At 40.3% G+C, this 14,412-nt stretch overlaps 1 protein-coding gene across 1 annotated transcript in view; it reads right to left on the minus strand.

Annotated features, from left to right (window-relative positions):
- LOC118318635 (inactive N-acetylated-alpha-linked acidic dipeptidase-like protein 2) overlaps positions 1 to 14,412 on the minus strand; it is a 398,478-nt gene that overhangs the window by 380,999 nt on the left and 3,067 nt on the right. Inside the window, exon 2 of the mRNA XM_047336974.1 lies at positions 5,054 to 5,088. The gene's annotated coding sequence lies outside the window, so the exon portion shown is untranslated. The remainder of the gene's footprint in view (positions 1 to 5,053; positions 5,089 to 14,412) is intronic.

Consider the following 14,412-nt stretch of genomic DNA (forward strand, 5'->3'; position numbering starts at 1 on the left):
CGTTCAAATTTGAGATTAAAAACTAAGAGAGAGAGAGAGAGAGAGAGAAATGTAACAGATATTAACTTTCATAAAATAAATAACAAGACCAAGGGTGGAGCAGTGCATCGGATAATTTCATCCTTGTTCTTCAGCCTCATGGCAGTGCATGTCTTTTTCAATTGTGTCCCTGTTGCAATGATACTGTCGTCAGGTCCTCGGTGGATCAATATTGCTCGCTTTTAATAGGCCTTTCATTAGCAACTCATCAATAACCTCCCAGCAAAGGACAGCCACTCGATGCACGGCTCCCACAGTGTTTTGGCAGAAGTAAAAGTTTAGAGGGTTGAAATGAGGTGATGATAATGCATTAAAAAACATGTGGCAAATGGAAAGTAAGATTCACAGAAGCTGGATAACTAATTTAATGAGATTTTGCATGAAAGGAGGATAATACTTTGCCTACTGTTAAGCTTGGTTTTGAGCTTCGCTGCAGCCGAAGCCACTTAAAAATGAACAGAGAGGGGGAGATGAGAGTCTGGATGAAAGCTTGAAAGTCTGATTTAGATTGCTCTTCATCTACTGGGCTACTTATCACGCTGACTAAAATATATTTTAGGGGCATTTTGACATTTTCGGAATTCCCGCTGGTCATTTTGCTATGCCAAGTACTACCAAGTAATTATTAGGTAAAATGTCGAAACATTTGTCCTTCGGCTTCAGTTTGTAACATTCTCCACTCAGCTTTCCTTATTTCCACCAACTGGACCTGAAAGCTGAATGTGGGCAGAGTCACTTTTAAGGTTTCAGTGACAAATGTAACACATTGTCAACATGCCATTTCTTTTTCTTTTCTCTTTTTTGGCATGGACCCAGTGATGAGATACACCCTTAAAAGTCTGAATGTCAAAGTACTCCTTTGAAGAGGGCCCCGGCAATATTTTTCAATGATCACCTTGCAAAGATTCCTATGGCCCTAACAGGAAAAGGTCCTGATGGCCCAGGGTTGCAAAGTACTATTTCCTACTGACTGGAAGTTTAAGAAGATGGAAACGAGATACAGATTATAGTATGTCTTACATCTTACTTTTTTTGAGTCTTCTTTTTCAATTGAGAAACCAATTAATTTTGTCAGTTTAGCCTACCATTTGGGTATCAAGAAGAGCCCTGAGGGCAAGCTATGAACACAAATCTTAAGGCAAATATCCTAAAGAAATAAATCTGAGAGGAGCTACAGGAAGCTGAGGAAGGGATGATGTGCAGTCGGGCTGCCAAGCTGGTCGTGGACTGCCAGCGCCTGGTTTCTCAATTACACGCCAAACGGTATGGGTATAGAGATACACTGTCCAATCTTCAACCTGCAGTGTCTGAAGACTACAGCGTTTCAAATGAAATGTCAGTGCACACTCCAAAAATAATTAATTAACTAGAAGAGAGAGAGAGAGATAGATGGGTTGCCATGGTCATGAAAAGCAAAACTGTAAGGAACTGATTTTGAGCCAAGTCAGCCACAGATCGCCAACAGCGGAGGAGGCTTGTCTGTCCTTATAAGCCATGAGGCATGAGTATAAACCTACATAATGGGCCAACATTAGAGGAGTCAGAAGTTTTCCTGTGAAGTGTAAGGGGGAAGATCCATTACTTGTATGAACTGCAGGCCAGCCCATTCTGTGGGGCAGTACCCCACTATAAAAATCATCCACACCAAAACCTAGTTCCTCCTCTTAAACTATTTTTCCACGTTAATACATCATACATTGATAATTTTGCTACTATTCTATAAGTAAGTCAACATTCTAGATTTTTGAAAGTTGAGATAGTCATTTCAGAGATTCAGTCTCAATTTAGTGTGTCACTCTACATTGGGCCCCACCCCATCCCTGATTTCAATAAAGCTGTGATCAATAAATTTGCACATCTGAAAGATCAGCGTGCCAAGTTCCAGGTGAGGTGACAGGATGAGACTGTGACATGATAGACAGTAGTAGCTCTTTTTATTTACTTTTGTATGAGCACTTGAAGTTTCAGCTCCCCAAAACATGTCATTTTCATTTGATTTTCTGTGTTGTTCAGCCGTGTTTATAGTGGGTGGTTCTTTGTCACGCACACTGGTTGTACCTGTTATCTTTGAATTGTATTGACTACCGCAGCATTATATCTGCTGCTGGCTGGTATGTTTATTACTGTCTATTAATAAGTATGTGTAATATTATAAACGTAATTATTAAAATAACGATATGTAAAGTGGGCGTGGCTATCATCTGCCCCACTAGAATTTATGAACACGGGCCGCTACTGATGAACTGAAAGTCTTATTTGTATATATGCGCACATACACTCTTACCTATACAACCATATTTATAAATGTATATTCGACTGCACAAACATATTAGTCTTTAGTGACTGTACCCTGAGAAACAGGGAAAAACATCTCAAAGCACTACTACATAAAATCAGGTATTTTAGTTTGTACATAAGCAAGCCATTTAGATCAATTTTAATTTAATATATCAACAATACACATTTAATTAACTGAATACAAAGAAAACAAATACACTCAAATATGTAGAACCTGATTAAATAAACTGTAAAACATAAATGCCTATCTTTTCTGCATGTTTATTATGTATAATAAAACTTTTCATATCGTCAAATAAAAACAAATACAAATATGTCTGTGAAAGGCTCATACTGGCTGATATTATCAGCCAACCCGACATCAGTGGGGCTAAACAAGTAAACACATACGTCTGTAAATTTCACTGCTCTCATACAGGCAATGTGTTTTGAATAAGGCAGATTTTACTGGACTCCCTGGCTGTTAGTGGGTTTTTCTTATGTGTCGAGCAATAATGTTAATGGCATCAAAAAATATATAAGTGTCATACAACTGTACATGTAAAATGATCAAACATTGAGTGGTGTTAGTAAGTAAAACACCGCTCGTGACCTTTCACTCTATTAGACGTGACTCAGATCTAATTGTGAATGACCCAGAACTTGATTGAATTAATTAAGCACCTGTTAAAAATTTAAAAAAGGTACATGCAGACTCTGTTTGACCTTTTCAATGCACCTGACTTTAATAACACGCTTAGAGTCCCATTAGGCTCTGAGAGCAGCTAATTGACTGGCTGATTAAAAAAAAATCAGCCAGTGTTTTGAGACGCCAGTCGTTCACGATGACTCTTTGACATCTGGTCCCAAAGTGCAGGGAGCACCGGTCATGTCACACGTTTCAGTCGACAAAGTGTTGCAGCAAACCGAACAACACAAACCTACTGGAGTGGGCTCGGTGGATCAAAGCAGTGGCTGTGGAGCATGTGCAACACTTCCTGTGTAAGCCGCTGAAATGTGCTAATGACTGAGTTGCAGTTGTAGTTGCAGGCACATTGGTGAAGTCTATTATGTCCTGCCTCAACCAACTTCCACCCTCATTAATTTCACGAAATGAATCCTAAACGTGATGTTGAGAGATTGTCTGACTGAAGAGATTCCCGTGCATTAAAATGAAGATGAGGTGAAGGCTGCCGAAGAAGAAACAAGTCTTCCAACCTTAACAACAGTTGTAAATGTTATAGAGTGGTTAAGAAATTGTAGGGAAAAAAGTCCAATCTGAAGCTGTTTTCTATCTATTTTCAGTTTTTTCAACCAGCTACCCCAAAGGTCAGTGACAGCTTGTTCCACATCTACTGCGGGAAATGATTTGCTAACTGTCATTAAAGCATTAGTTAAGATAGTATATTATCCCCTTTGTAAAGGGTGCCTTATTGGCAATTTTGAAAAATTGTTATCTGAAATATAAAATACATAATATCAAGAAAATTTGTAATAAATATGCAAACAAGTGGTTACGGTGAATTTAGTGCGAAAGGATTTAGAGATTTGTCAAATGACCTGGAAGAACTCTTCAGATTCTTGACTGAAATGTTAAATTACTACCAGTCCAAGTGTTTAACACCAGTGATAACACAGAGTACTGACAGCCTGGAGTACATTAAAAGCATTAATTATGAAAAAAAAAGGACTTTAAATAGTAAAAAATATTCATTTTGCAGCACAATGTCTCTTAATGTTCCAATTAGTTCAAGTGGGCTTCCTTCGAAAAACCAAATATCCTACTGGGTTTAAAAAATTCTTGGATATACACTAATAAGTTGCTTTTATCCCACTTTTTAGCAGATACTTGTTGGTGCTTTGTTGTTTTTTCCCTATCTCAGAGCCTGAGAGAAGGAGGGTAATGGACAACAACAACAACAACAACAACAAAAACAACACCAACAACATTGTAATTTAGGGAAATGCAAAGACAGTTGTACATTTGGCCTACATGCACAGATACACCCTGGAGTCAAAGTGCTGAACCGGCACATCTGAGAAGGGCTCAAGTATCTCTAACCCCTATTGTACTTGACACCTTTGTCCTGGCTCCGTGACGGGGATCTAAGAGGGTGAATAAGTGTGTGTGTGTGTGTGTGTGTGACTGTATTATCACACCGCCACATTGAGAAACAAACAGTGTTTTGGAGTAAGAGCTCTGTCACATAGCTTCGTCGTTGGTTACAAGAGTCCACTCAGGCAACCATACATGCACGCACAAAAACACCTGCTCACACACACACACAGCACTAACTTGAACCCCTAAACAGCATTCCCATACTGTATCCCAACCGTTCATCTGAGGAGGATCAGCAGCTCAGTTAACAGAGCGGGACTGAGTTCAGTGACAGCACTTGTACTCCTCGTGCGAGAGGAGACACAGGGACACATTCAGTACGGCACAGCTAATCACCATTAGAGGCTTACGGGAGAAAGAGGAACAGTACGAAGGGGAAGGAGAGGGAGGGTGGGAACAGTGGGAACAGACAGGGGAAAGAAAAAAGCCGGCGAGACGGACAATGGGAGAAAGTTACAATAGGGCATCTGTTCCAGTGTAGAGCTCAGACTACAGCAGCCGAGAGCGGGTCGGACACGTTGATAGACACTTTTAAAGCTGCGCATTGGCAAGACGTTCCTCTTAAAAAAAATCAGCCCGTCCTTTCGTGCAAGATTCTTAATAAATAAAAGGACTTACTTCCTGTCGGGTTACTGGTGAGAAATCTTCTCTGCCTGCAAGAAATTTGAAAATCAGAATGAGAGGCTTAACATCCAGGAGGGGAGCCTATTTCCACCATACTAAGGGATCTGAATATGACACAGTTTTTCGGTCCATGCAGTGTACATTTACTCGTATCAACATTAGCTTGTTCTGTCAGAATTGTATGTTAAAGAAAAGCACAGGTTTTGGACAAAATTGGCCACATGAAAACAGACTGGATTCCAATTTTGTTTTGACATTGCTCTCATGTCAGAGGTTGACGACCAAACAAGTGCAGGTCTGTCATGTTTATGAAGAGAATGTACTGATGTCAGTTGTTCAGAAGTCGGCTTACAATACCATGTACAGCACTGAGCATCTTATTAATGCTTTCTGCCATTTTTGAGCCAATATTACCTACATTCGCTCTAACTTAGCCCAACAACAAAAGGCTCATTCGCCTTTTGTGAATTGGGTCTGGGACCTTTCAACTCATTTTTGTTTCCTCAGGGGCGTAATCAACGATTGCGAACCAAAATGCCTCTGGACGCCATTGGATAAACCCACAACCAATCAGAGTAACAAAAATGTGACGCAGCGGAAATGTGGAAGCAGTTTTCCGGGGGTTGTGTGTTCTTCTATCAGTGAAAATATAAAGGCCAGTACGGTCACGATAGCGGGTTCAACAGAAGACATTAGCAGCAGCCATCTCAGTAAATTTAGATAAGTGGTTGTGATTGGCCTGAACAGTTCCGGGATGGATGCAAATCTGTCTGTACGGTAGGCGGCCATCTGCGAGAACAAATAAACATGAGGTTTGGTCAAGATATCCCTAACTACTTTGTTTTAGCTCATGAGATTATAAAAATTCCAATAGGAAATGATGCCAACCTGAACGTAAGTTTCACTTTCACTTACATTATTATAAAATTATGGTGGAAAAAGGGGCCCATTTAGTGAAGTCCAAAAACAGCTGTGGACTCACGGTGTCCCAACAATATCCCCGACCACAAAAACAGGCGCAGAGAAGAAATTGTTCTTTTGCAGTTTAAATCAAAAGACATTAGTGTTATGAAATCAATGATATCATCATAAAATATTAACATAAATGTCAGTCATGGTATTGATTCAAGTTGATGTAAATATGAAATTGCATGCATGAGCAATGTTTGCTTGATTTATGGATGTGCTCGATAGCTCTGAATTTTACCTGATTTCTAGAGTAATGTGACTATTAATATCCATGGTCAATGCTGCCAACAGTCCACAGATTGAAGTTTCTCCTCTCTATTTTGACAAGGTATATTTACATGAACATTCTGTAATTATTTTTTGGGAACATCGAAAATAGAGAGAACAAAGGAAAAGGGAAGCGGACAGAAAATAAGAAGAGGGAAGGAAGAGAAAGTCGTCCCGTGTGTCAGATCCACACTATACCAAGTGGCTTTGCATTCAAACACATTTTGTATTCAGGATTGCATATCAATCACTCTTTGTTTTAGGCAAATGTTGAGTGATTTATTTGGTTATTAGAAAACCTTTTGGTTGTATGCATCTTCACAAATGTTGTGCTTTTGCACTACTAATTGACTAGATTATCCAGTGTGTAAGGTTTTCTTACGACGGCGTATTAGGGCCATTGTAGAAAGAAAACAAATACGGAGCCGGAAGAGGGAGGTAATTTTTCGAGAAAAAACACAGAATTTCTGACATTAAAGTCCCAAAATTGCGAGGAAAAAAACTTGGAAATTCTCTGAGATTTAAGTGGTACATTTCTGAGAAAAAACGTGCAAATTTAGAAGAAAAATCGCAAATCTCCAAGAAAAAAAGGCAAAAAATTGTGTTTTGTTTTTCAAGGAACTACATCGCTTCAATATCTCCACAGACACTTCTGCTTTTGTTTTCCAACAATGGCCCAATATGCCGTTGTATTTTTTATTCTTGATGACAACATTTCAGGTTCAGCCTTACTTTTCATGGTCTGCATCAAAAGTTTTTTACCTTTGTAATAAGCAAAACAGTGTATTTTTCAACGAAAGCATCAATATCCTTCACAAAAGTGTTGTATGTGATTATAGAGGCTGAAAACAATCTGTTTTTTCTTATTTTTTAATATTCCCTGCGTGGTGCTTAGCAAATGTGTCCTATTTGGTAGGTTCTCTCTTCTAAGAGCTCTGTTAAACAGTTATTTTTGTCTGTTAAAAGAAGTTTGCTGGGAGCTCTAAGTGTGAGTTGTGTGTATGTGTTTGCTCTACACCCTGCTCAGTTTCCATATAATACTTAAGTCTTTCTCATTTCATTCCACTGCACACATACATATAAAATAGACATTGCAGTACATTATGAGCCCACATGGTCACCAAACACACCTTCAGTGGGAAATAAATATTGCTCAGTAGGTGGCACTCACCAGGTTTGGTTGCAGCTTCTGTAACAGAAAGTGCTCCATGTTTCATATCACTCTCTGTCTCTATCTCACCATCCATGAATGTCTGAGTTTACCTCTGTGGAATGGATCTTGCAATATCCCAATGGGGCTGAAAATTGAAACAAACCACGCCTGATTGGTCACTAAAGATAAAACGCCTTGACTGATGCTAAATTAGGAGCACTATCAGAGGGCACAGAAGGGAAAGCGAGCGCTGAGACATCGTTTCAGGCAGCTCAACCTCAGTGGGAGACGGCTGCGCTTTGAAATGCGATGCTCAAAAGCTGTCCCGGAATAACGGCAGCCTTTATGCCGAATCTGAACAGAAAATATCAGTCGAACGATGTGCAAAGATCACATTGCTTCTCGAGCTGCATGCCATTAATTTGACTTGACTGCAACCGTGATCCACGAGCACACCATTTAATGTGAAATGACAAAATATTGCAGGCGGAACTCTCAAATGTCGGCAATTTCCCCCCAGTGCAGCACTCATGCCTTTTTGAGCCTGCAGCGGTGGAGTAACTCATGTATGGATTATATGGCAAAAATGCGCACATGAGAGACTGAGAGAGAGCTTACCGAATGATTTGACACGGAATAGATGTTGATACAACAGCCTGCAGCAATGCTGAAACCTGTGGAAATATACAGTGTTGACGAAACAGTTGAGATGATATCCATAGATATGTTCAATCTACAGATTTTCAAACTCACAATCCAATCTGCTGTGTTTTAAAACACTTATTAGATTGAACACAAGTGGGAAATATACACCCCCCTTAACACTTCATAGGGGGACAACATACTAATTCTTTGTATGAATTCCACATGACATTGATTCCACAAGATTTTGGAAACTTTCCTTTGAGATTCTGCTCCATGTTGACTTGACTGCAGCACATTCACGCTGCCAATCTCCTGCTCTAACACATCCCTACCACAGTGGGTGATCTACTTTATTCACACCTGGTGACTGGGGAGGTCACTGAAGCTCACTGAACACACTAAATGTGTATGAAACCAGTTTGAGACGACTTTTGCCCTGAGACCTGGGGCATTATCCTGCTGGAAGTAGCCATTAGGAGATGGCGAAATGTGGCCATAAAGGCAAGAACATGGTCAGCAACAATACTCTGACAGACTGACATTCAAACCATGATTGATTGATATTAAAGGGGCAGAAAGCGAGTCTAAAGCAATTCGCGTTTTGTAAAAATCAGCGAATATGTTGGCTGGACAACAAATCCGGGATTTTCCGGCTCAGCCCTGGTTCTGTAAATGGAAAAAAAAAGAGGAAAAAATGGATGCACAACACAACACTTCTCTGCGATCATGGGTTCACCGGCCCGGCCAGTGCAGTAAAATCACAACAACTACAAAGAGAGAGACAAGCTCTCTCCAGAATCGCTTACTGCCCCCTAAACATTCTCACACCATGACACCACCGCCATCAGCGTGGACTGTTGACAAAAGGCAGGTTGATAACCTTCAAATTCATATTCAATTCTGACTCTACCACCTGCAGCCTCAGCAGAAATCCAGATTTATCAGAACAGGCTATATTTTTCAGACTGTGTTAGCGAGTGTGTCCACTGCAGCCTCAGATTTCCTTAAGGTTGGATGTGTTGTTTGTTTTCTGAGATGCTTATTTTGCTCACCACAGTTGTAAAGAGTGGCTATCTGAATTACTCCAGCCTTTCTGTCAGTCTGGCCATTCTCCTCTAATCTTCCTCCTCAATAATGTGTTTTTTGTCCACAGCAAATGAAGTCAGAAACAATCCAGTCGGGACACCAATATTCACGCCACAGTCCATTCTGATGTTTTTAATGAGAACATTAACTGATGTTCATGCCTGGTATCATCCAGATTTGTATCCATTGCACTGCTGCCACATGAGTGGCCGATTGATTAATAGCATTAATAAGCCGGTTTCATAAACAGGTACTTAATGAAATACTGTGCAGTATATTTTTTTATAAAGAGGCAAATGTCAACTCCAGTTCTGTAAAGTGACGTCAATTCCAATCTCCAGCATGAAAGTTGGATGTGACACACATCAGTTCACCATGCTTACTTTATACCTTGCTTCATCATGCCCACACTACACTCTGAATGTGGGATCTGACATGGAAGAGAAAGACAGAAATACAAGGGATACTGGACTGACTCATTACCACATAGTAAAAGCAAAACAAACAACCCCGAGCTTTACTACTGAATAATATACACCAAAAGAGCATGATTTGATGGCACATCGATGGAGGGATTGCCAATGGAGAAAGAAAGAGCGCAAGAGTGAGGCAAAGAGTGCTGCACGCAGTTCTACAATGAAACAACAGTGCAAGACATAAAGTTAGTGATCTTGAAAGTGTAAAGAAAAAGGTTCATTGTGAAACTGTGGAGGGAAAATTAAGGATATGGCGGACCTCTACAGTCAAGTAATTAATGGGAAACACTGGAATGGACAGTCTGTGAAGCCAAATGTAGTAGCACAATGGCAGCAGAACATCAGCAGCAGTGACAAAATAGTCACCCTCATTGACACAAAGTCAGATCAATAAAAATCAGACAACAGCAAAGAACCAGATTTGTCCTGAGAGTGTAAAACATAGTGTCACTATTTCATGCAACCCTCCTGACCTCAGATATAAAGCATAATATTCTGAAAATAACCCTTTCTGCTTCTCAGGGGTTTTCAGCGGCCTAATCTCCATGAAGTGTTTTACATTTTACATCACAATTAAATGCCAAATCTGGAGTGTGACAGAAAAATGAATATGAAAACAATGGGAAATCGGCACTGTAAGGAGCTGACAGCTCAAATGGCCTGTTATAAGTGGTAACATTTTTGGTGGCATAAGACTAAAGTGAGTACAAATGTTCCTAAAATAGAAGTTAGAAAACTTGTTTGTCTGAAAAGAGAACTTGAATCGGCCCCCCTGGTAACCTTCACCTTTTCTATTCACATTTTAATTTCAGTTTCCCGCTGAGTCTGCTCCGGCTAATCTTCTCCTGGCAGGGAGTGCCTAACGTAGGTGCAGAGAACAGGTACCTGCATTTTAAAGTGTCATTTCACAAAATGTCTCTCACTAGGAAATGTTAAAGAGAAGCAATGGACTACATGCACTAGGCATCGTGACGTACGTCCGTTTCAAAATAATGCTGCTCGTCTGTTTCCAGTCTGTTTACCGTTATTGTTTACTCACTACTTTATTCAGAGTTATGTCACGAATGTTTCACAGGAAAATGTCCAAAACAGATGAAGTAATCAGAGAACTGCTGTGTCCCCCTTTTTTTCTCCGAAATTTAATGGCATACTAAGTTTTCATGGGTTTCCGGCCAATCCAGACCTGAGAAGACGACAGCTGGTAAACATACGGCAGGATCATTTCAGTGACATTGTTGAACCGGATTGGACACAGTTGTGCGGTACCAAGTAGAACCCAGAAATGGTTCTGATGGTAGCCCATTGGAATGGTGAGAGGCTGAGAAATTGAGAAATGTGTTGGACAGAAATCCGGGAGCATGTCTATGTTCACGCAGCCCTTTGTTCCCTCATCCTAACCCGTAACATAGGACATCATTTTTATGCGGGGGAAATTTAATAGAAATGAGGGAACAAAGGGCTGATGGAGCACAGGGGGGGTAATCCTTGAGGGAACATAGGGCCTAATTTTGATGGGGGGAAATTGTCATAGAAATGAGGGAACATAGGGATGACCCCCAGAAAACCTGGTCGAAACGGAAGCTACCTGAGAGCTTCGAGGACAAACTCCAGAACTTGAGTGGGAAGTGTAGAGTAGTTTCATTGTGAGAGTGACAAAAATAGATGGATACATACATGTGAACACTGAACAAGATCTTCTGGAGTCCTGAGGACGATCCACTTATAATGCGTTTTTCATAATGTCAAGATTTGCAGAAAGACAGGTCGGGGAGGCCAATATGCAGAGCCATTTATTTCAGTATACTGTTCACAGTACAACACAAAGATGAGTCAAAGTCCATATGACTGTACATGACATTTGTATTCTCTGTTATCTGACATCTAAGTCAACATACTAGATAAGCTCAACAAGATATTGGTCACACAAGGACACATCAGCACCAGCATACAAAGTTAGCATCAACAAGATATTGTTTACAACCAGGACATGTCTGCTTCTACATAATCCCTCCTGTTTTGAGGATCTTCTAATCGTCTAATCGTTAATCATCATATAACATGTGAATATGTAAACAAAATCATATTATTGCAAATAGGCATGGTTATTAAGATACATAATATGACTTAACCTAAACATATAACTGTTACTATATCGTTGTCATATTAATGTAGTTTTACCATTACTGAATACTGAATACTGAGGTTCTTCAAGCATATATTTCTATAATGATGCTGATCAATAATTATAGTTTCAATGCCTTCAACCATAACAAGATCCACACAAATTCAATCCATATTAGGGACGACAAACCCCATAAACTGCAATATCGAGAACATTTCTTCACAGCCGTCTTCCATGTAGAGCGGCCACCATCTTGGCATTAAATGAATCTGCCTTACATTATGATTACATAAATGATAAATCACTAATGCCAATGAAAAATGAAAATCAAACTGACGCAGTGTCCTGATGCTGAAAGGTAAGAACTTGTAAGTGCATTACCATTTCATATGTCTTCCTGTTGTTTCTCTGTCAGTGTATGATCTTATTCCAGCCTTCTGCTCTGGACGAAAGACCTCACTCAATTGTGTTTGTCTTAGTGAGCAAAAAAAAAGGAAGACCAGATGGCCAGACATAATTAAAAAACCAGATCATCAAGCAGTCCTGTTGAAATATTTTTCAACCAATTTGGGTTGTCAATTTAAATTTCAGCTAAATGTGGTCTTGGTCAAGTAGCTATAACTTTGAATCTGAACCAGTGTTGCATGTCAGCTCCATGTTTCCCACAAGACACATAAGAAATCTTTCACATAAGAAATCAAAAGCATTACTTAATGTTATTGATCACCATGTAGGTACAAAAAAACCACGACTACACACTAAGGCAGAAGTGTTAGCGAAATGATTGGTTATTTACACATCCAGACAATTTTGCATGAAGTTTGGAGGAGTCGTGGTAGATACGATGGTATAGACCAGGGATGCAACTAGCGACCCCGGCCCCATGCTGCCCATGCGTCACTCAGCGCAGCCCGCAAGTCAGTTTCCAAATATCAATAAATTGTTGGTTTCACAGGCGTAGGGAGCAAGCGGCCCATTTGACCACATTTGAACTGGATCCCCACCGTTAGAGGGTGCTCCCTCGAAATCCAAGAGGCTAATTGTCAAGCAACGGCGGTCTGGTCTGGTCTTGCCCATCATGCCAATGACCTACAGTCAGAAGCAACTGGACTTGGTTGTAGATTCTTGAAGACGTTCAGCCTTTCATACAAGAGGCTTCTTCAAGGTTAGGATTTAACCTCTTTAGGACACATTAGAACTAAAGACTCTGCAACCAAGTCCAGATGATCCCGATTCAATGCCTCTGGATTAATTAGGGCAGATTTAAAACAATCATAGTTCACTGGTAACTGTCTGGCTTTGACCAACAGCAGTGACCCATCAGTCGCTAAACCGCCCAACCAAACTCCCCCAATCATACTTTAACACATCTAAAAAAATTCACATGAATAAAATCACCTTCCTATTAAAACGTCACAATGACAGTAATTTGCACTGGCTGTCAGACAGGTCTTGGTCCAAGGCATCAGTGGCCTGTCATCATGATCTCAGTGCCCGCACGGAAGTCTGTAGCCTCACAGCTCTCTGTCGCATGTCCAATTAACACAATAATATCATATCACTGACATGGCCTTCAAAGATTAACAACTTACTGTAGCATCACAAAAAACAACAAACATGCTGTCATGCTGCAAACAGTTGACCCACATACATTTAACCACACATGGAGGTACCTAAGAGCACTGGCGGACTCAGGGGGGGCTGGTGGCTCAAGGCATTCGCCCCCCGCCCCTCTTTTAAAATGCATCACTAAAGTGCCCTCTAGAGTGACAAAAACGAGAGGAAGTTCCTCTAGGTCACGGTTTCCCATACATTGACGTAACTGTGGCGGCCCGCCATAGTCTAATTTGTTGCGCCATAGACTCATAACAAACCGAACATTTTTTTTACACTTCTCATAGCAAAATAAAATATCTCTAAAGGTGCATGCACACCGAATGCAAAGCAAATTATTTGCGTGAATATAGATAGATCTTTCTCCCCATTTTTGTACTTGTATGTGGGAGGGGGTCAGTGTCCATACAACAAATGTATAGGTTTAAGGCTACAGCACACAATTGTTGACAAGAGCATAAAGTCCTTCATAAATCTATACTCCTAAATTGCTATCAAAGTTCACCAGATTGATGTATTTAACTTTAAAATGTACAACATTTTCATGCCACTGGACCCCCCAATAGGGTATGAGGTCCACACCGCATAGTCTCTCAACAACCTATGACAAAAAATGTGGGTGCACTCTAAGATGCCCTTCCGAGTAAGAAGACTATTTCATCATACTTGATGCATTCTAGCTTTTTGCGCATTGGTGGGGACCCATGTCGTGCAGTAGGTGCCCTTTTTATTTTTTCGCCCCTGCCCCTCGCACAGCCTGAGTCCGCCACTGCCTCAAAGCTGCACTTTTTGTAAGTGTGATCAAAATCACAATTAAACCTTTTGCAGCTGAACAACCAAATCATTTCCTGATGTATTTTCAATATACAGAAGCTAAATTCAATTAAGGCGCTTCTCTTTCCACCAGCAAGTTAATACACCGGACTCAAAGAAAATTAAATCACTCCAAAAGGTTGCATAGAATTCAAAAGAGCAGCCTTTTTCTTAAAAAAACTAAAGCTGTCCCTGTATCCAGAGTCAA

The sequence above is a fragment of the Scophthalmus maximus genome, chromosome 13 (genome assembly GCF_022379125.1).
Source record: "Scophthalmus maximus strain ysfricsl-2021 chromosome 13, ASM2237912v1, whole genome shotgun sequence".
NCBI classification, from domain to species: domain Eukaryota; kingdom Metazoa; phylum Chordata; class Actinopteri; order Pleuronectiformes; family Scophthalmidae; genus Scophthalmus; species Scophthalmus maximus.